Genomic DNA, 26,735 nt, shown 5'->3' on the forward strand with positions numbered 1-26,735 from the left:
AAAGGAAAAAGTAGTTCAGAGAATTATGTTAACTTGCCAATGGCCTACAGTTCTAAAGCATACACTCTTTCTGCTATACCTTCTCAGCCCCTTATGATCTATTCCCCACATTCAAATATTTACATGTATACAATTTCATTTTGCATTTTATTTAAACTGCCTCAAACTATTTTCCTAGTTATGTATGTCTTATCTCCCCAACTGGACCCTGACCCCCTCTACTCCCCTCACACCAACAGCTTCCCCTATAACACCTAACACAGAGCTAGGCACACAGAGTTTTGGCCAAACCAAATTGATAAGTCTGGGCTCAGCTAGAAGACAGAACTGTTGTGTTCTGGGTAAAGCTGCTAAACAGCTGTGCTTTAACCATATACAACTATTAACTAATTTCTTCTAGAGTTAAGGAAAAAGGTCTCTTAACCAAGAAAATCACACAGTGAAGTCTATGAGTCACTCATGTCAGCAATGATATGAAGATCCCAGAAAACAAGTAACAAAAAAAGAATTACAGTGGGTGGAGTGTTTTTTTCCTTCCCACTCCTTAGGGAACACAATAGGGATGATGATCTCTAACAAGTGCACATAGCTTCAGCTACAGAACAAGGGAATCCCAAAGAGAAGGTCAACCAAAAACAGTCAACCCAAAAGGTGCTCAGAGAAAGCCCCCCAGGCAGCTCAGAAGAATAGGGAAAGAAAAATACAGGCCAAGGAAACATATAATCTTCTTTGTTCCCAGTTCTATGTTCTGATTCATTCATTTATTTAACAAGTATTTATTAATTAATTAATTTATTTATTTTTGAGAAGGAGTTTCGCTCTTATTGCCCAGGCTGGAGTGCAATGGCACGATCTCAGCTCACTACAACCTCCACCTCCTGGGTTCAAGAGATTCTCCTACCTCAGCCTCCTGAGTAGCTGGGATTACAGGCATGTGCCACCACGCCCAGCTAATTTTGTATTTTTAATAGAGATGGGGTTTCTCCATGTTGGTCAGGCTGGTCTCGAACTCCCGACCTCAGGTGATCTTCCCACCTTGGCCTCCCAAAGTGCTGGGATTACAGGCGTGAGCAACCACGCCCAGCCCTTAACAAGTATTTATTAAGACCACTGAGGATACCAGTTAATCTAGTGTGTAATCTGGACACTAGTAATCTAGTGTGTAAATTATTTAACTTCTCTGAATCTCAATTTCTTCTTCTCTAAAATGACTTTAATAAGCACTTTCTTGCCTATATCACAAGGTGTTGGGAGGGTCAAATGAGAAAGGACAGACTAACACTGTAAACAAGAATAAAGCTGCATTTTTTTAATTGCGGTAAAACATACATAAAAGAACCTATATTTTACATCTGTATTTCTCTGGCCTAAGTGGAATGCAGTGGTTAGGAGAAATGCAGAAATGAGATCAGTGGTAACCTCAACTATGTTATAGTCACCAACTTTCCTGACCCCACTGTTGGGCCTGTAAGATTTGCAAGAATCACAGCACAAAGTAAGTTCTAGAATTTTCAGTTTGGAAAAGCCTAAAAGAATCACAGAATCTCAGAGCTAGAAGGATCTTTAGAAGTCAACTCAACCTAACTCACACCTCTCTCCTCTCTCTTCCATCATAATCAGATAATCATGATGGCACTGCCTACGTATATATCCTCTGACAGTCCCTGAGATCGAGCAGCATTTTACAAGCTAGACTATCTAGTTTCAATTAATTCTATTGCTATCCCTTAGTTTTTAGAAAATTCTTGTCTAAATATTCTGTGTAAGGCTCAGTTATATGGAAATACAGGAAAGTTCTTTTGCCCAACTTGGGGCCAAACAGAAAGGGAGAATAGTACCTTGCTGAAGTTAGTATGGTACTATAGAGAAAATTAATAAGAGTCCCTCCTAGGAGAAAGGGGTTTCAAGATACCGGTTCAGACTGCATGGCCCAGTTCCCCCTTCTCACATCTTCTAATGTTAACCTTGCTCATTCTGGATGATGGTCTTAAACTTTTTTTGGCTCTTTTGAGACAGAGTCTCGCTCTGTCACCCAGGCTGGAGTGCAGTGGCACGATCTCAGCTCATTGCAACCTCTGCCTCCCAGATTCAAGTGATTCTCCTGCCTCAGCCTCCTGAGTAGCTGGGATTACAGGCATATGCCACCACACCCAGCTCATTTTTATGTTTTTAGTAGATACAGGGTTTCTCCATGTTGGCCAGGCTACTCTCAAACTCCTGACCTCAGGTGATCCGCCCACCTCGGCCTCCCAGAGTGCTGGGATTACAGGCATGAACCATGTGGCTGGTCTTAAACTGTCATTTTAAAACTGTCAGTCCTTCCTGTAAGCCCCTTTTAACGTTTAAAAACATTAAATCATTCTGGGGCAGACCCTCACTCTTGAAGAGCCCTCTTTTAACCATAAAACATAAAGCAAATGAGCACACACTGCCCTTGGGGAAAAGGATACAACAGGATATTTTGTGACTTGGCAAAGACTGTTCTCAACACTCCTTGGAATGCAAAGCCAAAGAAAATGAATACAAATATGCATAGGGTCTAAAGCCTCCTAGGGAGAGACAGAAACTTTGACACCCCCTTACTTCTGAAGTTCAATGTTATTAGAATTTCTCTAATAGGCAGGGCATGATGGCTTATGCCTGTAATCCCAGCACTTTGGGAGGCTGAGGCAGGTGGATCATTTGAGGTCAGGAGTTCAAGACCAGCCTGACCAACATGGCAAAACCATGTCTCTACTACAAATACAAAAAAAAAAAATTAGCTGGGCATGATGGCGGGTGCCTGTAATCCCAATTACTTGGGGGGCTGAGGCAAGAGAATCGCTTGAACCCGGGAGGTGGGGGTTGCAGTGAGCCGAGACCACACCACTGCACTCCAGCCTGGGTGACAAAGCAAGACTCCATTTCAAAAATATAATAAAATAAAATAAATTCTCTAACAGACTGAGATCCTAGGTGAAGTTAAAGGGACACCAGTAGCCAACAGTAAGATCTCAAGCTGAAGGGATGTCCCAAGCTCAATATTATAACCAAATGATGATGAGAGAAGGCTAGTTCTAGAGCTAGAACGTGGTGGAAGCAAGAAATACTTCTAGACTTAGCCAAATGGAAAACTGTGGGAGTTTCTTCCTCCAGTGGAAGAGCTTATATACATATAAAGTTGAACATTCACCTTGAGAGCTCAAGCAAAGTGAATCCTAGGGCCAAGAGTGACACTGAAGGACTGCTATCATCCTCCCTCAATAACCACTGTGATTTATGCAGAATCAGGTTCTTGTGGCTATAGTAAATAAGGAAACCACATTCTGTGAAAGATTCATTTTTAAAAGCCATACTGTGCAGCACCAACAGAAGCTAAATATGGGGCCCACTAGCAGGCCAATAAGATTCTTTAGTTCTCTACTTGGACCTAAGCCTGACCCCTTTGGATTGAATAAGCCCTTAGAGTTTTTGAATACTTAAGAAAGAGAAAGAGGGAAGAAGAAAGGCCCCAAAGGAAATATACTAAATTTTCAGATAATTTCACAATCATTCCAGAGATGATGATGATGATGATGATAATGATGATGATGATGATGATTATTGAGATGTAGTCTCAGTCTGTTGCCCAGGATGGAGTGCAATGGTGTCATCTCAGCTAACTGCAACCTCCTCCTCCTGGGCTCAGGTGGTCCTCCCACCTCAGCCTCACAAGTAGCTAGGACTACAGATGCATGCCACCACACCCAGCTAATTTTTCTGTTTTTTTGTAGAGATGGGGTTTTGCCATGTCACTCAGGCTAGTCTCAAACTCCTGGACTCAAGCGATCTGCCTGCCTCAGCCTCCCCAAAGTAGTGGGATTACAAGTGTGGTCCACTGCACCCAGCTGCAGAGATTATTTTTAATAGTGAAAAAAGATCTAATCTTATTTATACTCCAAGTTAATGAGATATGTTATATTCGTTGTACTTTAATTTTTCCAAAATACTCTACACCATCCCACCCACAGGGTTCTAATTATCCCTTCTGAAGCCACAAAGAAAAACAAGTTGGTTTTCTCTGCCAAAGAACAACTTTTCAAGGATATAAAGCCAAGGATTACATGTTCACTTCAGGGCATCCAGTCTTGGCTCCTTCAACCTCTCCTCAAAGGACTGGATTTCAAGGCCACTCTCCATCTTGGGACTGTCTATGTTGCCTCTATAGTGCCAAGTCCAGAATGGGCTGCAGCCACTACTAAGATCACTCTCAGAACATATGAGACTATCATCTCTTCTCATTTTCTATATTTCTATATCCCAGTTATGTAAGCCTAGGAACCAGTCCTTTTTTCAAATACTACATCATACTGGTAATCTTATTATAAGACTCCCTAGTCTTTCCTATTTTTCACAGGCCTGGAGAAGCAAAGGCTGGGCAAAAGGCACACTGTTCTGACTTCTTTGGGTCCTGGAGCTGTAGGGGTACTGAGATAGCCATCTCATTCTTCCCCACTGCCTATTTCTGGGCCTCTTGCTCCCTAACACCCCTCTTTAGTGCTTAGACTTTAAGTCTATGCCATCTTAGTCCTTAATGCACTTGTCCACCAGGACAAAAGGGGCAATGGCTTGACCACAAATTAAGAGATAAAAGGTAGTACAATACAGAAGGATATAGACTCTGGAGTCACACAGCATGGATTCAAATGCTGATTCTATTACCATGGGACCCTGCACAAGTCACTTAACTTCTCTGTACTTCAGTTTTCCTCTTTGTAGAATGAGGATAACAAAAGTACCTACTGATGAAAATGTTCTGTATCTTGATTGTAGGTGAGAAGTTACACAGGCATGTAATGCATTTGTCAGAACTCAAACTGAGCACTTAAAATGAGTATATTATATAAAGTCCATTAAAAGAATTATAGTAACTACTCATGGATAATTGTGAAGATTAAAGAATTGTAAATATCTTAACAAGTTCCAAAAAACATAGTAAGCATTCAATAAATGTTACCTATGTATAATGTAGTTTTCAATGATGCACACAATCTCTGTGTCCTGTGATTGCTGCTAGGGAATAAAGGAGGCATCTGAAGACTCAAAGGCATTCTCAGTTAGCCCAGGTGTGGTATTTTCACAGACATTTAATTACAGACCTGGTTTTCACCAGATAAAATACCATGGTTACAATCCATACTTCTTCCACGCTCCAGCCAAGGTTGCATTTAACACTGGGAAAATCGAACCACAGGAATCATCATCAAAACCAAAGATGTCCAGTGAAACTGGGAGGGATCTGCTTTCATTAGTCTTCTTCTGGCTTAGACCATGAGGTTTTCCTGGGTCAACTTTGTTTTTTATTCACTCCTTCGCTAAGTCTTCCCAAATGTCTCCTGTGCCCAGATGTCCAGAAACTAGGAAGGTGACAGAACAAAAAGAAACTAGGTTTCCTGGTTACTTCAGCCTCACCAACTTTGTAATCTACAGGCATTACAAACATAAAAAAGAAAGTGATATCAGAGACAGCAAGGTATAATGAAGAGAGTACCTTGCAGGGAGTTGGAAGACCAGGGTCTAGCCTTATCTGACACTAGTCATCCAACTAGTTAGTCCTATGCCCATGGTGGGCCTCAGTTTCCTCATGTATAAAATGAAGGGCTAAGGGTACACAATCTCATAGTCTGTGGCCTGACAATGGTAGAAAAACAAGTGTAAGATGACTTGTTTCAGGCCCTCAGCCCTGTGAGAACTCTCAGGACAAGCCAAGAGAGTCAATTTAAAAGAATAATTGGTTTTCTCATAGAGACGCAGAATGCAATGAGGCAAGTATCTCATTGCTGCAGCTGCAGCTGCAAAAAGATGACAGAGATTCCTTTCAGCTGCTGTTACAGGAAACAGGTTTATTTCCATTTTCTCACCTTGCACTGCCCCAGAGGGCCAAACCTGCCAACCAAGGAGTCAGGATGCCAAGAGTGGCTCATTTCTGGCATTTCCTCCCTACTCATTCCTTGGGTCAAGCCCAGGGGCTTAGAAGAGTGCTGTGAGGTGAAGGGCAAAGTAGGCAAAGACAACATCTGTGCTCTGTTCTCCCTCGAAGTCAACTACCGCAATGCATGTTTGAAGGGCTATGGGGCCTGGGAGAAACACAAAACACTGAATTATGGAAGATAAAATTTTTAGTTGATGGAAGTATACAAGTTAGTTGTATACAATCATCTACTTTTGGTTTGGGCATCAGTATCCCAAGGTACTGAAGTAATGAATTGAATTGTTCAATTCTATAATTATTGAGACTCTAGTCTCCCTTATACCCTGTGCTTGCTAAAAAGAGATAAAACTAACTCCACCTCTTGCTCTTCAGAGGTTCAAGATGTGGAGAGTGAAGCAGAAAGCTAAGTGAATAAGACTATATAAAAGGCCTGTACAAAGTGCTATGGAGGCACAAAAGTGAGTATGACTACTTCCAGAGAGACGAGATCAAACTGGGCCTTCAAGGATAAGTAGGTACACATGGGGTAAAGATGGGACGGATATACCTGACAGAGGGAACAGAATGTACAAAGACTACTCAAAATATGAAAAACCCTGTCATCCTTCAGGAAAAGGAAGCAGAGTTGGAACACAGAATGGGTGAGTGTGGCAGCCTCATGTTATTTAGGAACCTACTTCTCAAATGAGACTGCAAAGTCTCCAGAAGAAGAAAGGAGGAAAAGATTGCTGAAAAGCTATTGAAGACACAAATATATATTCCACTTCCTCTCCCACCATTCCCTGGATTCTGCCTAATACATAGACTCTTTTCCCACCCCAGAGACAACCCTGACAACTCTGGGAAGGAAAAGTCTTTCCACACTAATGTCAGTAGCTCCAGAATCTCCAGATGATGAGGCAGAGCTTCTAGGGGAAAGAGAGAAAAGAAAAACTTAGGTCCCTGGAAAAGGGACATTAAGTACTAACTTACAAAGATCCAACCAACCTCCATAGCCATGCAATTTAGAAAGGCTGAGGGAAGCTCCTCCCACCAAGCCAAGCCCCAATGCCTTTTTCATTCAAACTCTTTCTAGTGAGCCATCTCCATCTTCCAACTTCCTGAGAATGCTGTGGGAACTGGATTAGCCCAACAAATTTAGAGCTAACTTACTCTTTTAAAACGACTCCAATTATAATGTTGCCTCATGTTAAACACAAAAATACATTGTAGATGAAAAAAAAAAAAAAGACTCTAGATTATCTCCCAAACAGGATATATTCCTGAGCCTCAGCCATGCTGAGAATCCTTAGATTTGTGACACAATGAGGCAAGGCAAATAAGTCAAGGTACACAAGGCCAAAGAAGCCATGGAAACAAGATGACATGCAAGATCTGAAGTCTGCAACTACATTGGGAAACAGCTGGATGGGAGAGAGAAACATAGACTTTAGAGTTGGACCTAAATTCTAACCCCAAATCACTACTTACTAGTTTACTTAGTTCACTAAACTTCAGTCTCCTCATCTGTAAATGAGAATAATAGTACTTACTTCAGATCATTATAGGGAGTATTAAATGAAGTAAAGAATACAAATCACTTCGCCTGAGGCACACAGACTGTGTTTCAATAACTTCCCTTCCCTTTAACCAGGGCCACAATGTTGCACTGTTGCACAAGGAAAATTGCAACAGCTTGCAAACAGCATGCAATTTACAAAGCATTTTCACTTAACACCTTCCTTTCAAAAACCTCCACCTGATGGCCTTCATTCAACCCAAAACTCAGGGCTTCAATCCCCTGTATGGCCCATTTTCCATGGATAGGCTAAGGCTCAGATATTACTTATAGACAAGGAACGAAATCTCTGGATTGGCCACTCCCAGATTCCCTAGCTTGGAACACAGACTCAGGTGTGTCTGCCATAGAGGCTTATGCTAGGGGAATGCTTATTATTGCTCTCAGGTCCATTTACTCTACGACTTTCTAATACCATCACATTAGGGGTTAGGATTTTAATGTATGAAATTTAGAGGACACAAACATTCAGTCTATAGCAGAGCCCCACTAATCATGGATCTGGGAAGTGTGAAGCCAGGGATAAGAATAAATGCTGCAAGTTTTCATCTGAGGTCCATGTCCTCTTGGGTTGACAGATGGATCAAACACTCAAGGGCAGGTAGTTTTTCTAAAGGTGTCAAGTCCTATCATATGGGACCCAGGAAAGTAAGTCTAAGATCTAGGGTGACCTTAGCACCCTGGTTACTAAGGAGTGACATCACTACTCCTTACTGAGTTTATCCAGGCCAGGTAGGGACCATGTCTTAATGTTTTTTATGTTCCCAGAACCTAGCACACTGAATGACATAATCCACCAGTTGTAAATGATTGCTGAGTAAATGAACTGATATGGACATGGCTTTATCTTTATTGCCTGGCCTTTAAGCCTTTGAATACCCTTGCAGCTGCCTAAAATTACCTTTCTTTTTTTTTTTTTTTTCTGAATTCCTTGAATTTTTCTTTTTTTTTTTTTAAAAAAAAAGGAAGAAAGAAAGGAAGAAAGAAAGAAAGAAAGAATGAAGAAGAGAAAGAGAGAGAGAGAATGGGAGTGTTGCTTTCTTGCCCAGGCTAGAATGCAGTTTAGAAATGGGTATTGAAAACCTCTTTTATACCAATAATTATACTTAATGATGTAGACAGGAAGGAATAAGGGAAGAAAATAACAAACAAGCAGCCAACCAATATTTCATTTAAACCTATGAAATACTATGCGATTACTGAGGAGTGATTTACTTCCAATTATGTAGTCACTTTTGGAATAGGTGTGAGGTGGTAATGTGTGTTTTGTGTATTTAAAGTGGACAGTTCTATAAATGTTTATTAAGTTTACTTGTTCCGGGTCTGAGTTCAAGTCCTGGATGTCCTTGTTAATTTTCTGTCTCATTGATCTATAGAATCGTTAGCTCTTCTTGTTACATTGATCCTTTTGAATGTCCTTCTTTGCCTCTTTTGATCTTTGTTGCTTTAAAGTCTATTTTATCAGAGGCGAGAACTGCATCTCCTACTTTTTATTTATTTGTTTATTTTTACTCTCTGTTTGGTTGGTAAATCTTCCTCCATCCCTTTGTTTTGAGTCTTTGTGTATCGTTGCATGTGAGATGGGTCTGGATGTAGCATACAGATGGGTTTTGACTTTTTGTCCAATTTGAATATATATGAGTTTAATACTGCCGTTTGATGCTAGCTGGCTGTTTTGCCCATTAGTTGGTGTAATTTTTTCAGTGTGTTGATGCTCTTTGCTTTTTGATATATTTTTGGAAAGGCTGATATTAGTTGTTCCTTTATATGTATAGTGCTTCTTTCAGAAGCTCTTGTAAAGCAGGCCTGGTGGTGGTGAAATCTCTAAGTACTTGTTTGTTCGCAAAAGATTTAATTTTTCCTTCGCTTGTAAAGCTTAGTTTGGCTGGATATGAAATTCTGGGTAGAAAGTTCTTTTCTTTAAGGATGTTAAATATTGGTCCCCACTCTTTTCTGGCTTGTAGGGTTTTTACTGAGAGATCTGCTGTAAGTCTGATAGGTTTCCCTTTGTGGGTAACCTGACCTTTCTCTCTGGCTGCCCTTAGTATTTTCTCCTTCATTTCAACCCTAATAAATCTGGCGATTATGTGCCTTGGGGTTGGTCTTCTTGAAGAGTATCTTTGTGGTGTTCTCTGTATTACCTGGAATTGAATATTACCCTGCCTTGCTAGGTTGGGAAAGTTTTCCTGAATGATATCCTGAAGAGTATTTTCCAACTTGGATTCATTCTCTTCATCACATTCAGGTACACCTATCAAACGTAAATTAGGTCTTTTCACATAGTCCCATATTTCCTGGAGACTTTGCTCATTCCTTTTTATCCTTTTTTCTCCAACCTTGTCTTCTCGTTTCATTTCACTGAGCTGGTCCTCGACTTCTGATATCCTTTCTTCTGCTTGATCAATTTGACTGTTTAAACTTGTGCATACTTTGCGAAGTTCTCGTGTTGTGTTTTTCAGCTCCATCAATTCACTTATATTCCTCTCTAAATTGTCCATTCTCGTTAACATTTCATCAAACCTTTTTTCAAGGTTAGTTTCTTTGCATTGGGTTAGAACAAGTCCTTTTAAGTCCCAGAAGTTTCTTATCACCCACCTTTTGAAACCTGCTTCTGATAATGGAACACACTCGTTCTCCATTAAGCCTTGTTCCGTTGCTGATGAGGAACTGTGATCCTCTGTAGAGGGAGAGGCATTCTGATTTTTAGTATTCTCTGCCTTTTTAGACTGGTTTCTTCCCTTCATTATATATTTATCCCTCTGCCGTCTTTGTAATTACCGACTTTCTAACTAGGTCTCTGAGCGGACGTCCAACTTGTCGATTCCCAGTGCCGAAATCTGAGCAATCCACTGCGCCAGCCAAAACAGCGGTGTTAAGATTGATGGTGCTTTTCTGCCTGGGAATCTCCAGACTCTGCACCAAGAACTGCCGCGCTGAGCGGCACGCGCCGAGGCGCCAGAAAAACTGCCGCACCGGCCACAAGAGTCACCCTGGCGACCCGTGGGGCTCCTCCACTGGGAATCTCTTGGTCCATGAGCAACAAAAATTCATCTGAAAGTGTGGCGTCCTCTCGTTCTCTGTGCTTTCACTGGGAGCTACAATCCCGAGCTGCTAGTGATCAGCCATCTTGGATCTCTCTCTCAAATTACCTTTCTTAACCTTTACTTAATTATTTTCTCTCAATCTTCAGGTCCAACTTAAATGTCACCTCCTCAGGTAATGTCAAGTCTTTCCTAACACCCTAAACAATATTAGGTTCCTCTGCTATATGCACTGTCTCATCACATCCCTTATTTGTACTTCATGACATTCATCAGACTTCATTATGATTATTTTGTTCATTTTTGCCTTGCTCTAGGAAAGCAGGAACCATAACTATCTTGTTCATTATTCTGATTACCATGGACTAGTAAAGTACCTGGCACAGAGGTAGTGTCCTATGTTAGAGTGATTGAATACATGAATGAATGAATGACAGAGCTCCAGTCCAAAACGATTATGGAGTAAATGGAGATTCAAAACTGTCTGCTCAGCCCTAAGCTGGCCCCAGTTACTTTTTTTACTAGAACCTTAATAGAGCCAACAAATGCCCATGCATGAAAGATGGCAGCGGATCTGGAAAACAATAGAATGAAGAACAGTTTGTATGATAGGAAGTAAGAAGACATAACGTGGGATGAAGTAGGAACCCAAATTCTGAATACCTTGTAGGCCAAGCTAAGAAATATGGTTTATTAAACTGCAGGACAGCCACTATCTGACTTGCGTTCACTAAGGTCACATGGACCTATATAGTAGGTATTATCCTGCTATACCCATCCACTGAGCTACCTTTGTTACCCACAGGCTGATAGGCCTTATTCCCCTCCCTTCATGTTTGCCCCCATTTTCCTGAGCTACGTGAGATAATTCAATAATACAAGTGTCCCCAAAGATAGCATGGCCAAATTATCCTAGCCCAATTTTACTATCGAAAGTTATAAACAGGGAAGCTGTCATTTTTGAAGGACAAAGTCAGAAGGCCTGGATTTTAGTATTGCCAGCCGAGTAACATTAGGTTACTAAGTCAATCTTTCTGAGTTTTAGTCGTCTCCTCTATAAAATGAGAATATCTATCTCACAAGGTTCAGGGAAGATTGTGGTAAACACATGCAAAGTGCCTAGTATACTGCCTTACATATAGTGAAGGTCAAATACATGTTTGGGTTTTTTTTAAATCTCATCCAGAGCAAAATGTAATTATTTCCTCCTAAATGGTAAGCATTTCCACTTGACCTGATGCAGCACAGACACCTATGAGGCCAGAGCTACTTACATACACCTGAGCCTGCCTTACCTCCTAAAAGGGGATGGGCAGATTGCCCTGTTTCCATTCTCTGTCCAGTTGTCTGGGCACTGAAGAAATTACCAGCAAGCAGGCTGCTGGAAGTAGAAGGGTGGGGGAAGAGCTGAGGCTCTCCCAGAACTTCAGATCTATTAATAGACCAGTCATGTATCCAGAAGGGCACAGGACTGTTGTCTGTAAACCTGGTAATAGATAAGCAGTTTAGGACTGGGTTCAATTTCAGATCAGAGATTGGAGTCCACTCTGAACAATAAAACGCAGGAGTAAAGCAAAGCAACCAGAAGTAAAGTGTTGACCCTTCCCTCACCCTCCTCAACTCTTCTAGCTTTGTGTTACAGTAAGCCTTAAATAAAGCTTAGCCTTGAGAGAGATCCAAGATGGCTGATGATTAGCAGCTCGGGCACGTACCTCCCAGTGAAAGAGCAAAGAACGAGAGGACGCCACACTTTCAGACGAATATTTGTTGCTCACAGACCGGGAGATTCCCAGTGGAAGAGCTCCACGGGTCGCCAGGGCGACTCTTGTGACCGGCGTGGCGGTTTGGCTGGTGCCTTAGCACGCCAGTTCTTGGTGCAGAGTCCGGAGATTGCCGGGCAGAAAAGCACCATCAATCTTAACACCGCTGTTTTGGCCGGCTCAGTGGATTGCTCAGATTTCGGCACAGGGAATCAACAAGTTGGACGTCAGAGACCCAGTTAGAAAGTCGGTAATTATAAAGACGACAGACAGACAAATATATAATGAAGGGAAGAAACCAGCGTAAAAAGGTAGAGAATACTCAAAATCAGAATGCCTCTCCCTCTACAGGGGATTGCAATTCCTCATCAGTAACGGAACAAGGCTTAATAGATTACACCTGTGTTCCAATAACAGAAGCAGGTTTCAAAACGTGGGTGATAAGAAACTTCTGTGAATTAAAAGAACTTGTTCTAACCCAATGCAAAGAAACTAAGAACCTTGAAAAAAGGTTTGACGAACTGTTAACGAGAATGGACAATTTAGAGAAGAATATAAGTGAATTGATGGAGCTGAAAAACACAACACGAGAACTTCGCGAAGCATGCACAAGTCTAAACAGTCGAATTGATCAAGCAGAAGGAAAGATATCAGAAGTCGAGGACCAGCTCAGTGAAATGAAACGAGAAGACAAGAATGCAGAAAAAAGGATGAAAAGGAATGAGCAAAGTCTCCAGGAAATATGGGACTATGTGAAAAGACCTAATTTACGTTTGATAGGTGTACCTGAATGTGATGAAGAGAATGAATCCAAGTTGGAAAATACTCTTCAGGATATCATTCAGGAAAATTTTCCCAACCTGGCAAGGCAGGGTAATATTCAACTCCAGGTAATACAGAGAACACCACAAAGATACTCTTCAAGAAGACCAACCCCAAGGCACATAATCGCCAGATTTATTAGGGTTGAAATGAAGGAGAAAATACTAAGGGCAGCCAGAGAGAAAGGTCAGGTTACCCATAAAGGGAAACCTATCAGACTTACAGCAGATCTCTCAGCAGAAACCCTACAAGCCAGAAAAGAGTGGGGACCAATATTTAACATCCTTAAAGAAAAGAACTTTCAACCCAGAATTTCCTATCCAGCCAAACTAAGCTTTATGAGCGAAGGAAAAATTAAATCTTTTGCGAACAAACAAGTACTTAGAGAGTTCACCACCACCAGGCCTGCTTTACAAGAGCTTCTGAAAGAAGCACTATACATATGAAGGAACTACCAATATCAGCCTTTCCAAAAATACATCAAAAAGCAAAGAACTTTAACACAATAAAAAATTTACATCAACTAATGGGCAAAACAGCCAGCTAGCATCAAACGCCGGTATTAAACTTATATATATCTTAATTGGATAAAAAGCCAAAACCCATCGGTATGCTGCATCCGGGCCCATCTTCTGTGCAACAATACACAAAGACTCAGAGAGAAGGAGGAAGATTTACCAATCAAACAGAGAGTAAAAATAAACCAATAAACAAAAAGCAGGAGATGCAATTCTCGCCTCTGATAAAGTAGACTTTAAAGCAACAAAGATCAAAAGAGGCGAGGAATGACATTACATAATGGCAAAAGGATCAGTGCAACAAGAAGAGCTAACGATTCTATAGATCAACGAGATAGAAAATTAACAAGGATATTCAGAACTTGAACTCAGACCCGGAACAAGTAAACTTAATAAACATTTATAGAACTCTCCACTTCAAATACACAAAACATACATTACCACCTCACACCTATTCCAAAGGTGACTATATAATTGGAAGTAAATCACTCCTCAGTAATCGCATAGCATTTCATAGGTTTAAATTAAATATTGGTTGGCTGTTTGTTTGTTATCTTCTTCCCTTATTCCTTCCTGGCTACATCATTAAGTATAATTATCAGTATAAAAGAGGTTTTCAATACCCATTACTAAATTGCATTCTAGCCTGGGCAAGAAATCAATACTCCCATTCTCTCTCCCTCTCTTTTCCTTCTCCCTCCTCCCCATTCTGTCTCTCTCTTTCTCTTCCTTTTTCCTCTTTCCTATTTTCCTCTCTCTTTAAAAAAAAAAAAAAAAAAAAAAAAAAAAGCTTAGCCTTTTTAGGTACTTCAATTTGGCTTGGGAAGTATCTTCAGAGACCCACTCTACTCATGATGGTGATCTTAAACACATCACTGTTCTCTAGGCTTGTTTCTACATGTGAAACTCAACGAGACTAGGCCAGATGATCCCAATATCTTGATGAACTCACAAATCTTCATCTCAAAGTCCCAGCTCTGATTTATATATAAGCCCAAGTCTAAAGCACTGTGTTCTAGAGACAGAAAGACAGGGATCCCAGGTGTACTACTCTCTGCACGAGCTTCAGCCACCCCACCCAGAAGAGAGGCAATAATAAACTGGCAACAAGTCATCCCGATCTCTCAAAATCCTGGCACCTCCAGCCTCAGAATGCCATTATCTCATAACATACAACAGGGGCTCAGTAAATGCAAGCAAATTACTTCATGGGATCAGAATATGGGGTGCTAACTGCCAGTTTCCTCACAGTTCCTTAACATGCAGATCTAGAGCAGAAATCTGCCTGCTTTAACATAAAAAAGAAAGGAAAAGAAGGAAAAAAAGGAACTGTATTTCCTGCCTTTCCCAATCTTAGCAAACCATCATAGGAAAAACAAAGCAGGATGTCTGTAGAAAATTTAACAAGAATCATTGGCCAGATGCAGTGGCTCTCATCTGTACTTTGTGAGGCCCAGGTGGGTGGACTGCCTGAGGTCAGGAGTTTGAGACAAGCCTGGCCAACATGGTGAAACTCCGTCTCCACTAAAAATACAAAAAATTAACTGAGTGTGGTGGCGCACACCTGTAGTCCCAGCTACTCGGGAGGCTGAGGCAGGAGAACCACGTCAACCTGGGCGGCAGAGGTTGCAGTGAGCCAAGATCGTGCCACTGCACTCCAGCCTGGGTGACAGAGCAAGACTCCATCTCAAAAAAAAATATTGCACTGTTATACAGGATTACATCTGTATTAGCATATCTAAAGAAAAAAACATGTCCTTCCTTAGGGAGATCAGTCAACCGTGAAAGCTGAGAAAAAGGAGAATAGCAGATATGTATTGGGAGTACCCATCATTCATTTATTCCACAAAGGTTTACTAAGCATTTACTATATGCCAGGCACAAATCTAGGCCCTGGGAATAGGGTGATCCTAACACCCTCAAGAGGAGAAGAAGCCAATAAAGTTCAAATATTTCAGTTGCTTTCCCATGACCTTTCTATCTGTATTGCAAGACAAATGCATCAGGAGATTGTAGCTGCTATATTATCAGGGTTCTTAGTTGCAAGAACAACTTAGATTGCAAAGTTAGCAAACCAACTGATTCTAGCTAGTTTGAGGAGAAAAAGAACTTATCAAAAGAGTAACTCAGACTTAAAGAGAAGTGAAAAACCAGGCATCAATGCCAAGAAAAGTGCCTAAAACCAGGTAGCAAACTAGTCTGATCAGTACACCTGTTTCCACTGCCAACCTCCACTATCTATAGACACTATAATATAACTGGCACTTCTGCCCCAGGAACTCAATTTGCTACCTACACCACCATCACTGTACCCTGCTTCTCTGCATCACAAACTCTTCAGAGACAAAGTCCATGGTGAGTAGAGAAGACCAAAAGAGCCTAGGGCAAACTTTGAAAAAGGTTACAAGTAAATAGCTGGCATTTTTGGTAAAGAAATTCCTTAAAAACAGGAAAGGGTAATAAATATTTACTTTAGCCACTTTGGCATTATACACAAAACACTGGATTCAGCTAATGAATGTCCCTAATTCATACCCTATGTTCAACATAACCTTCATGATTAGGATGTTTGTGTTCCACAGTGTTATGCAAAGGTTGAAAATGTACTGGTCATTAACAACACAGGGAATCCAGTACATGTGACAGTTCTACTTCCTGAGGTAGACTTACAAATTGGCATTATAGTTTTACCACATCAGCCTCATGAAGTTGGTTAATATGAGTCTGTTCAAAGATAAACGTTCTCAGTGAACTGACCAAATCTGAACTGCCAGAAAGTTAACTAAACATTCATTGAGCTCTTCATATGTGCTAGATAGTATGCTAAGCGCTTAATATGGATTAACTAATTTTTCACAACAACCTTAAAAGTTAGATGCCATTCTCCCTATTTAACATAAGAGGAAACTGAGGCACAAAGTGGTCAAATGAACTTGCCTAGGAATACACAGCTTATAACAGGAGGAGACCAGAATTTGAACCCAGACAGTATGATTTCATACTTAAACATCTGTCAACTCCCTAAAGTAAATTGCTACCTATTGAGGCCTTTTAGGTGGTAGCCTTCCTCACTGGGGTGGTTCTGGCAGGTTATAGATTGGCAGGAAGACACAGTCCTCTATCCTCCAACCTAAGGTTAAATTCTTTATTTAATTAGCTGCAGATACAAAATTTTATTGGAAGAAAGATGACTGTCCACACAGGACAAAAACAGGTAAAGCATCTGAGTAAGGCTTTGTTTGGCCCACAGATTCTCTAATTGCAGCTGCTGACAGTAATATCCACACAAAGTATTTGCTGGACTTAAAGCTCAACTCTTATATTACTACAACATTTTATTTATAATCAGGGATTATGCCTACATTCAGAATTCAGAAAGAATTTACACAAACAGTATATATTAAGACAGTGGTCTCCAAAGCAGAATGCATAAGACTTTCCAATGAAGCACAGAAAGAAAAACTAAAACTGTTATTTCATAATTGTTTCTAATCTTAAAATATAAGAATTATGCTTTACCAATGTTAACTGTACAGACTAACAATGGTGCCCTCTCTGGGTCTGTATGTCATGTATTTCTGTATCACTTACCACATATGAGTTATCCTGAGAATAGAGATGGGAGCTCCACAGTGTGCAAGGAAGAACATCAGTGTCTGCAGTCACTCATTTGCTTTCAAGGTACTTATAAATTATGGCTTATATTTTTTTCTCAACTAAATCAAATTTTACCACATAAATTATCTTAAAGGATGTTTGCAAATAAGTAAATGAATATGAAAAACAACCCCCATAGGTTGAAGATAATATCAAAATTACAAACAAAAATAAATACTAAGTGACAAAGCTGACCCTTCTATACCTAATACAAGCTCTCTGTAAGCTATATTACAGGGCGAAAACAATTTAACTGGTTCAAACAATAAGTTGGCAAAAAAAATTCAAAACTACCAAAAGATACTTAGAATACTGAATGGATTTAAATGTATTATTAACAATGAACTGAATCCTTACTGGGCCTTGATATATTAAATCAGATGTCAGCAAACATTTTCTGTAAAGGGCCAGATAGTTAATATTTTACAGCCTCTATTATAACTATTTAACCCTGCCACTGTAGTACAAAAGTAGTCACAGACAATATGTAATCAAATGAATGTGGTTGTGCTCCAATAAAACTTTATTTATAGAAGCAGGCATAATTTGTTGACCATTACATTAAATAATGATAAAGTAAAGCTATCATGATAAAAAACACATCTAAAAATTATACCTGAAGATAAACTTTTATAATTTTTCTGTAGTGTTTAAAGTCTGAAGATATTCAATCAGGTGCTAAGAATTCTCTTTACACATGTCCTTAATAATGAAAAACAAAAGGCACATATTATCGATGAAACATTTATTCTTTCTTGCTACAGTAATAAAGTGGATTAAACAGTACAAAGAAAGCAATATTTTTTAAACTGCATTCCTTTGTCAGTAAATACTGTTATAAAATATATATTAAAAATTAAGATTTGGAAGACAAATAATATTATAAATTATAGAACATGAGAGATTTTCTAGAAAGTAAGATACAAGTTTTCTTTCATGTGCCAGTTAAGAGTATTTGCTACATTCTTTTTTTTTTTTTCTTGTTTCTCAATAAGTAGTTAAACCATTTTTCTTTTGGCTTATGTATGTTTACTAACATATTTTTACAGCTATGAACCTGGTTTACTAGTGGAAAAATTAGTAGCTAAACACTGGTCTGGCACTCACTAGGCCTTGAAGTCATGCTGAACGTAAACAGTTTTACAGAACAACAACATTCAACATTAGATGAGGTCACTCTGTGATTATAATGGATCAAGAAACAACAAAACCACTCTATAATCATGCCTCAAGGTAGAAAAAAATACAAACTTCGTCCAAACAACAAAAATCACCAAATATCTCCTTATCCTGGCTAATAAAAGTGATTGCTGTTTCTTTTCCATTCACACTTTGTTTTTGTTTTTGTTTTTTTTATTTAGAGCCAGCTTCTAGCCACTGGGGTTCTATTTCCAATATTCAATATCAGATTCTCTGCATTTATCACAGAAATAACAAGGCAATAGAAATGATTGTATTCTACAATGTGTATGCTACATCCCACATTTGTGTGATTGTATAGTTATTCTTGACAATAAGGAAACTGCCGCATACTGTTTTAGAACTGTTTAAATGAATATCTAAAGCCACACAAGTTGATGGCATAGCCTATTCTAAATTTAATGGCAAAAATGATTGACCCTGTTTGCTGGCTTTTTTTTTTTTTTTTAATGAGAGAAAGAAAGAAAGAGAAAGAAAAAGGGGGAGAGAGAACAGGATTCTTGCTCTATTGCCCGGGCTGGAATGCAATCTAAAAATAGGTATTAAAAACCTTTTATGCCGTTAATTGTGCTTAACAACAGAGACAGGAAGGAATAAGGGAAGAAAATAACAAACAAACAGCCAACCAATATTTCATTTAAGTCTGTGAAATGCTATGCAAATGCTGAAGAGTGATTTACTTCCAATTATGTAGTCAGTTTCAAAATAGGTGTAATATGATACTGAGAAAAATGTATGTTCTGTGGACCTAGGGTGGAGAATTCTATAAATATTCACTAAGTTTACTTATTCCAGATCTAAGTTCAAATCACAGATGTCCCTATTACTTTTCTATGTCATTGATCCGTCGAATATTATCAATGTGGTGTCAAAATCTCCCGCTATTATTGTGCAGGAGTCCAGGTCTCTTTATAAGTCATTAAGAACTTGTCTTATGTATCTGGGTGCTCCTGTATTGGGTGCATATATATTTATAATCATTAACTCCTGTTGTTGCATTGATCTTTTTACCATTATGTAATGTCCTTCTTTGTTTCTTTAGTCTTTGTTACTATTAAAGTCTATTTTGTGAGAGACGAAAGTTACCACTCCTGTTTTTTTTTGTTTTTTTGCTCTCCATTTAATTGGTGAATCTTCCTCCATTCCTTTGTTTTTAATCTTTGTATGTCGTTGCTTGTGAAATAGATCTGGATACAGCATACCGATGAGTTTTGACTTTTTATTCAATTTACCTGTCTGTGTCTTTGATTGGGGCATTTAATCCATTTAAATTTAGAATTAATATTAATATTTGTGAGTTCAATATTGTCATTTAATGCTAGCTGGCTATTTTCCCATTAGTTGATGTAGATTCTTCATTATATAGATACTCTTTTGGTTTTGGTAAGTTTTTGGGATGCCTGATACTGGTTGTTCCTTTTTGTTTGTAGTGCTTCTTTCAGAAGCTCTTGTAAAGCAGGCCTGGTGGTGATGAAAAATCTCTGAGTACTTGCTTGTTCGCGAAAAATTTTCTTTTTCCTTCGCTTATGAAGCTTAGTTTGGTGGGATATGAGATTCTGGGTTGAAAATTCTTTTCTTTGAGGATATTGAATATTGACCCCCACTCTCTTCTAGTTTGTAGGGTTTCTGGTGAGAGGTCTGCTGTGAGTCTGATAGGCTTCCCTTTATGGGTAACGTGACCTTTCTCTCTAGCTGCCCTTAGAATTTTCTCCTTTATTTCAACCCTAGTGAATCTAGCGATTATGTGTCTTGGAGTTGCTCTACTTGGGGAATATCTTTGTGGTGTTCTCTGGATTAGCTGGAGTTGAGTATTGTCCTGCCTTACTAGATTAGGAAAGTCTTCCTGAAGAATATTTTCCAACTTGGATTAATTCTCTTCATTACATTCAGGTATAACTATCAATCGTAAATTAGGTCTTTTCACATAGTCCCATATTTCTTGGAGACTTTGCTCATTCCTTTTTACTCTTTCTTCTCTAATCTTATCTTCTCGTTTCATTTCATTAAGTTGGTCTTCGACCTCTGATATCCTTTCTTCTGCTTGATCAATTTGACTGTTAAAACCTGTGCATACTTCGCGAAGTTCTCGTATTGGGTTCTTCAGTTCCATTAATTCACTTATATTCCTCTCTAAGTTGTCAATTCTCGTTAGCATTTCGTCAAACCTTTTTTGAAAGTTCTTAGTTTCTTTACATTGAGCTAGAACATGTTCTTTTAGCTTACTAAAGTTCCTTATTATCCACTTTCTGAAGCCTAAATCTGTTATTGGAACGCACTCCTTCTCCATCAGGCCTTGTTCTCTTGTTGATGAGGAACTGTGATTACCTGTAGAAGGAGAGGCATTCTGATCTTGGGTATTCTCAGTCTTTTTAATGCTGGTTTCTTCCCATCATTGTAAGTTCATCCACCTGTTGTCTTTGTAATTGCCTACTTGCAAATTAGGTCTCTGAGTGGACGTCCAACTTGTTGACTCCCAGCGCTGAAATCCAAGCAACCCACTGCGCCGGACAAAACAGCGGCATCAAGATTCGTGGTGCTTCTCTGCCTAGGAACCTCCGGTTGGCCTCCCTCCCGACTCCCCTCCTCAATCAGGCAAATAGGCGACTCTGCCTTCCCGGAGCTTCAATCGTCGATCAAAAGGGGACCCAGTCCCGTTCACTCTGCACCAAGAACCACCACGTGACGCCAGCCACAAGAGTCGCCCTGGTGACCCATGGGGCTCCTCCGCTGGGAATCCTCCAGTTCGTGGGTAACAAAAATTCATCTGAAAGTGTGGCGTCCTCTCGTTATGTGCGCTCTCCCCGGGAGCTACAATTCCTAGCTGCTAGTGATCAGCCATTCTGGATCTCTCTCCAGTCACACTTTTCATATTTGCTACATTCTATTAAATACTGAAATAAAAAAGGAACTGCCTTTTAAGGGGCACTAAAGGAAAAATGTACAAGAGAAGAAATATTCTCTAGAGCGTAAGATTTCCTTAGTTGAAAAAAGATTTATTTTTTTAAATAATAGAAAAAAAAGTTTTGTTTTAAAAATACTTAAGTGTAACTGCTGATAAATTAGCTGCTTCAACTGGAATTTTAAAAGGATTATGAGTAAGATTAAAGAAAAAGCACTACACATGAAATTCTTTCCTGAATTATTCATAAGCAAGCTATTAACAGCAAAGAAATTAAAGCTGGAAATGCTGAGTACTACAGATTTTATTGAAATTGTTTATTTTATAAAAATGAGACCTTTAAAATATAGTAATACTATTTACTATTGCATCAAAAATACATCAAATATTTAGAGGGGAAGAAAACTAATAAAAGATACATAAGACCACTACAAGAAAACCTACAGACTTACAGAAAAAAAAATTTTAAAGATCTAAACAGGCCAGGCATGGTGTCTCAAGCCTATAATCCCAGCACTTTGGGAGACTGAGGCAGGAAGATCACTTGAGCCCAGAAGTTCAAGACCAGCCTGAGAAACATAGTGAGACCCTGTATCTAATTAAAAAAAAAAAAAAAAAAAAAACTATAGCTGGGCATGGTGGCATGCACCTATAGTCCCAGCTACTTGGGAGGCTGAAGCAGGAGAACTGCTTGAACCTGGGAAGTAGAGGTTGCAGTGAGCCAAGATTGCACCACTGCACTCCAGCCTCACACCTGCAACAGAGCAAGATTCTGTCTCAAAAAAAAAAAAAAAAAAAAACAACTAAATAAATGGAAGGACATATTCTCTTCATGAACTGAATGACTACATATGGTTTGTTAGTTCTCCCAAATTCATCTATAGATTCAATGCAAACCAATCAAAATCCCAACAGGGGTTTTCTTAGCAGAAGTTGACAAACCAACTCTAAAATTCATATGGAAATACAAAGGACCACAGAGCAAGGAGGTTCACACCTGTAATCCCAGCACTTTGGGAGGCCAAGGTAGGCAGATCACCCAAGGTCGGGCATTTGATACCAGCCTGATCAACAGAGAGAAACCTCATCTCTACATGCCTGTAATCCCAGCTATTCAGGGGGCTGAAGCAGGAGAATCACTTGAACCCAGGAGGCAGAGGTTGCAGTGAGCTGAGATCGCGCCATTACACTGCAGCCTGGGCGATAAAAGTGAAACTCTGTCTCAAAAAACAAACAAACAAACAAAACAAAGGACCAGGGACAGCCAAGGCAGTCCTAAAGAACAACAAGCTGATCGACTTACACTTCCAAATTATCAAGAATAATTACAATAAAAATTAGCACAGTGTGGTACTAGTGCGGGATACAAAAATGACCAATAGAATAGAGAGTGTGGAAACAGACCCACAAATAATGGTTATGTGCCTTATGAGGAAGGTAACACTATAGTACAGTAAAAATGACTTTCTCCTTTTTTTTTCTGAGATAGGGTCTCACTCTGTCACCTGGGCTGGAGTGCAGTGGTGCAATCTCAGCTCCCTGTAACCTCCGCCTCCTGGCTTCAAGCAATTCTTGTGCCTCAGCCTCCCAAGTAGCTGGGATTACAGGCGTACACCACAAAGCATGGCTGATTTTTGTATTTTTTATTTTTTATTTTTCTGTGAAATTACTGAGCTATATATTTTTTATTTTATCTTTTTTTCGTTTTCTGATTTCTGTATTTTTAGTAGAAATAGAGTTTCATCATGCTGGCCAGGCTGGTCTCAAACTCCTGGCCTCAAGTGATCCACTATCTTCAACCTCTCAAAGTTCTAGAATTACAGGCATGAGCCACTGCGCCTGGCCCAAGAATGAGCTTTTTTGGTAAATGGTGTTAATCAATTGATTATCCACAGAAGAAAAAAAATGTACCTAGAATCATTACTTCACACCATACACAAAAATATCTATTTCAGATGGATTGCAGATCTAATGGGAAAGGGGAAACAATTAAGCTTTTAGATAAAAAATTATGGGAAAATTGTTATGAACTTGGAATAGGCAAAGAGTTTTTTTTTTTTTTTAATTACCTTTTTTTTTTCTTTAGAAAAGAAGCAGATCCAGTTAAAAAAGAAGAATCCTTAAAGGAGGTTTTCCTGCCCAAGGACTGAACACTGTCACAGAGTGTCTTCCAATCACCAGCTACTGAGCAAGCTGGGAATGGAAAGGGTGCCTTGCCAGGCTTGCTTTCCCTCACTTTGTGAAGCTGGCAGAACACTAAGCACTCTCCAGACACGATCCCAGGAGGTCAGATTTCTTGAACAGAACACAAAAAGGGCTAAGGACACATAAAGGAAAAGGTTGATAAACTGAGAAAAGATATTCATAACGCACATATGAGACAAAGGACTTCTATCCAGCATACATAAAGAACTCCTACAAATTAGTAAGAAAAAGATAAACAACCTAATGGAAAATTGGGCAAAAAACATTGAACAAATACTATCACAAAATAATAAATCCAGATATTAAATATATACCTATCTATATGGGTATGTAGATATTCATACATATATCAAAAGATGCTCTATACATTAGTCACTGGAGAAAAACAAATTAAACCACAATGTGGTAACACCGTGCACTCACCAGAATGGCTAAAATGAAAAAGAGAGGGAAATACTAGATGCTGAAAAGGAGGTCAGACAAGTAGAATTCTCATATTCTGCTTGTAGGAATGCATATTAGTATCTATCACTGCATGACAAATTACCCCCAAAATTTAGTTGCTTAAAACAACAAACATTTTAAAAGGGCTATAGGCATCTGATGGCTTGACCAGGGCTGAAGGATTTGCTTTCATGGTGGCTCACTCACATTCCCACCAAGACCATGCTGATTGTTGTCAGGACATACCAGTTCTCCACATGGCCTTTTGAGTGTCCTCACAATATATTAATGGGCTTCCCAAGAGTGAATGATCCAAGAGACAGAGAGAAAGCAAGAAGGAAACTGTAGTACCTTTTATGACCTAATTTCTGAAGTTGTACACTATCATTTTCACTTTATTCCATTTGTTAGAATGAAATTATTAGGTCCAGCTCAAAGGGAGGGGAATTAGACTCCACCTCTTGATGGAAGGAGTATCAAAGAATTTGTGGACATATTTTAAACCAAATATATCCAGTTTGGCAAAGAATGTGACAGTATCCACTGTGGAGCACACACATCTTACCAAGGCCTCCAGTGTGTTAATGCAGTCTGATTAGCATGATGTTGTCAATGTAATATATCATAGTGATATTCTATGGCCAGATGGTCAAGGTATCTTCTGATTATGACAAACAGAGTAGAATTGTTTACATATCCCTGGGAGAAACCATAAAGGAATACTGATATGTTTCCCATGAATACAAATCGTTGTTAATCCTTTTTTCTGATTGAAACAGAAAATAATTCATTTGCCAAATCAACAGCCAAATATCATAGTATAACCTGCTCTAGTAAAGTTATCAAATCCATTATAGCAGCCACATTTGGGGATACTAAGTTAAACTTACTGAAGTCCAGTCAGTCTCTGTATCAATCCAGTTTTACAGGGGAAGACTAATGAATTAAATATAGATAGGAAATGAGACCAACATCCTGCATCTTAAGGTACTTAAGGGTAGGCCAGGACCCAGAACTTTGGGAGGACAAGGCAGGCATATCATCTGAGGTCAGGAGTTCAAGACCAGCCTAGTTAACATGGTGAAACCCCATCTCTACTAAAAAGACAAAAATTAGCTGGGCATGATGGCGGGCGCCTGTAATCTAAGCTACTCGAGAGGCTGAGGCAGGATAATCACCTGAATCCAGGAGGTGGAGGTTGAAGTGAGCCAAGACCGCACCATTGCACTCCAGCCTGGGCAACAGAGTGAGGCTCCATCTCAAAAAAAAAAAAATACTTAAGAGTAGCACTAATCTCCACCATCTGTCCCAGAAGGTGTATTAGGTTTGATTCACTATCTTGGCCAGGAGAGCAGGAGGTAGTTTCAAGGCTTCCACTTAGCCTTCCCAACTATGACACCTCTTATTCAACAGGTCAAGTATCCAATATGGGTGCTATTCTAACTGCTTAGTTTGTCAATCCCAATTATACACTTGGGGATAGAGAAAATGACCACTTGGTAAGTCTGTGGGATAATTCTACTTCTAAAAAGTATCATAAAAAAGTAACAAAATAAATATATATATTAACATCATACTAAGTGAAAGAAACCAGACATGATTCCATTTATATGAAATGTTCAGAATAGGCAAATTTACAGAGACAGAAAGTAGACTAATGGTTGCCAGAGGATAGAGAAGAGGGAGTATGACTGCTTAATGGGTCATTAAGTGTTTCTTTTTGGGGTGATAAAAATATTCTGAAATTAAATAGTAATGATGGTTACACAAAATTGTTGAAAACCACTAAATTGGGTGGGGCACAATGACTCATGCCTATAATCACAGGACTTTGGGAGGCTGAGGCAGGAAGATTGCTTGAAGGCATGAGTTTGAGACCAGCCTGGGTAATATGGCAAGACCTCATCTCTCCCCGCGCAAAAAAAAAAAGTACACTTTAAAATAATAAGTATTATGCTATGTGAATTTTGAGATGGAGTCTTGCTATTTTGCCAGGCTGGAGTGCAGTGGTGAGATCTTGGCTCACTGCAACCTCCATCTCCCAGATTCAAGCGATTCCCCTGCCTCAGCCTCCTGAGTAGCTGGGACTATAGCTGTGCGCCACGTGCAGCTAATTTTTTATATTTTAGTAGAGACAGGGTTTCACTATGGCCAGGATGGTCTCAATCACCTGACATCATGTTCCGCCTGCCTCAGCCTCCCAAAGTGCTGGGATTACAGGTGTGAGCCACCAGGCCCAGCTATGTGAATTTTTTTTTAAGAGACAGGGGTCTTGTTCTGTTGCTCAGGCTGGAGTACACTGGCACAATCATAACTTAGTGCAGCCTCAAACTCCTGGGTTCAAGCAATCCTCTCACCTTAGCCTCCTGAGTAGAACAGGCTAAAGAGGCATGCCATCATGACTGACTAATTTTTTAATTTGTTGTACAGACTGAATCTTGCTATGTTATCCAGGCTGGTCTTGAACTCTTGGACTCAAGGGATCCTCCCACCTCAGCCTCCCAAGTAGCAGGGATTATAGGCCTGTGCCACCACCAAATTGTTATGTGATTTTTACTTCAATTTTTTTAAAAATTAAATGGTTGTTGGCTGTCTGGTAAACGGGATAGCATTTGAGGGCAGCTTTCATCCTCACTCAATTTACAATACAGAAGCCATCCAGCTCACAGCTTTATACACCA

General features: G+C 39.6%; 1 protein-coding gene and 1 non-coding gene across 7 annotated transcripts in view; both read right to left on the minus strand.

Moving 5' to 3' along the window:
• STIM1 (stromal interaction molecule 1) overlaps positions 1–26,735 on the minus strand; it is a 251,042-nt gene that overhangs the window by 152,449 nt on the left and 71,858 nt on the right. The gene's annotated exons all lie outside the window — the stretch shown is intronic.
• Positions 23,557–23,694, minus strand: LOC135270321 (small nucleolar RNA SNORA7). Its single transcript, XR_010338481.1, has one exon. It is a non-coding gene; the product is annotated as a small nucleolar RNA SNORA7 (small nucleolar RNA).

Source organism: Aotus nancymaae, unplaced genomic scaffold (assembly GCF_030222135.1).
Source record: "Aotus nancymaae isolate 86718 unplaced genomic scaffold, 86718_ANA_hifiasm-v0.15.2.pri h1tg000059l, whole genome shotgun sequence".
NCBI classification, from domain to species: domain Eukaryota; kingdom Metazoa; phylum Chordata; class Mammalia; order Primates; family Aotidae; genus Aotus; species Aotus nancymaae.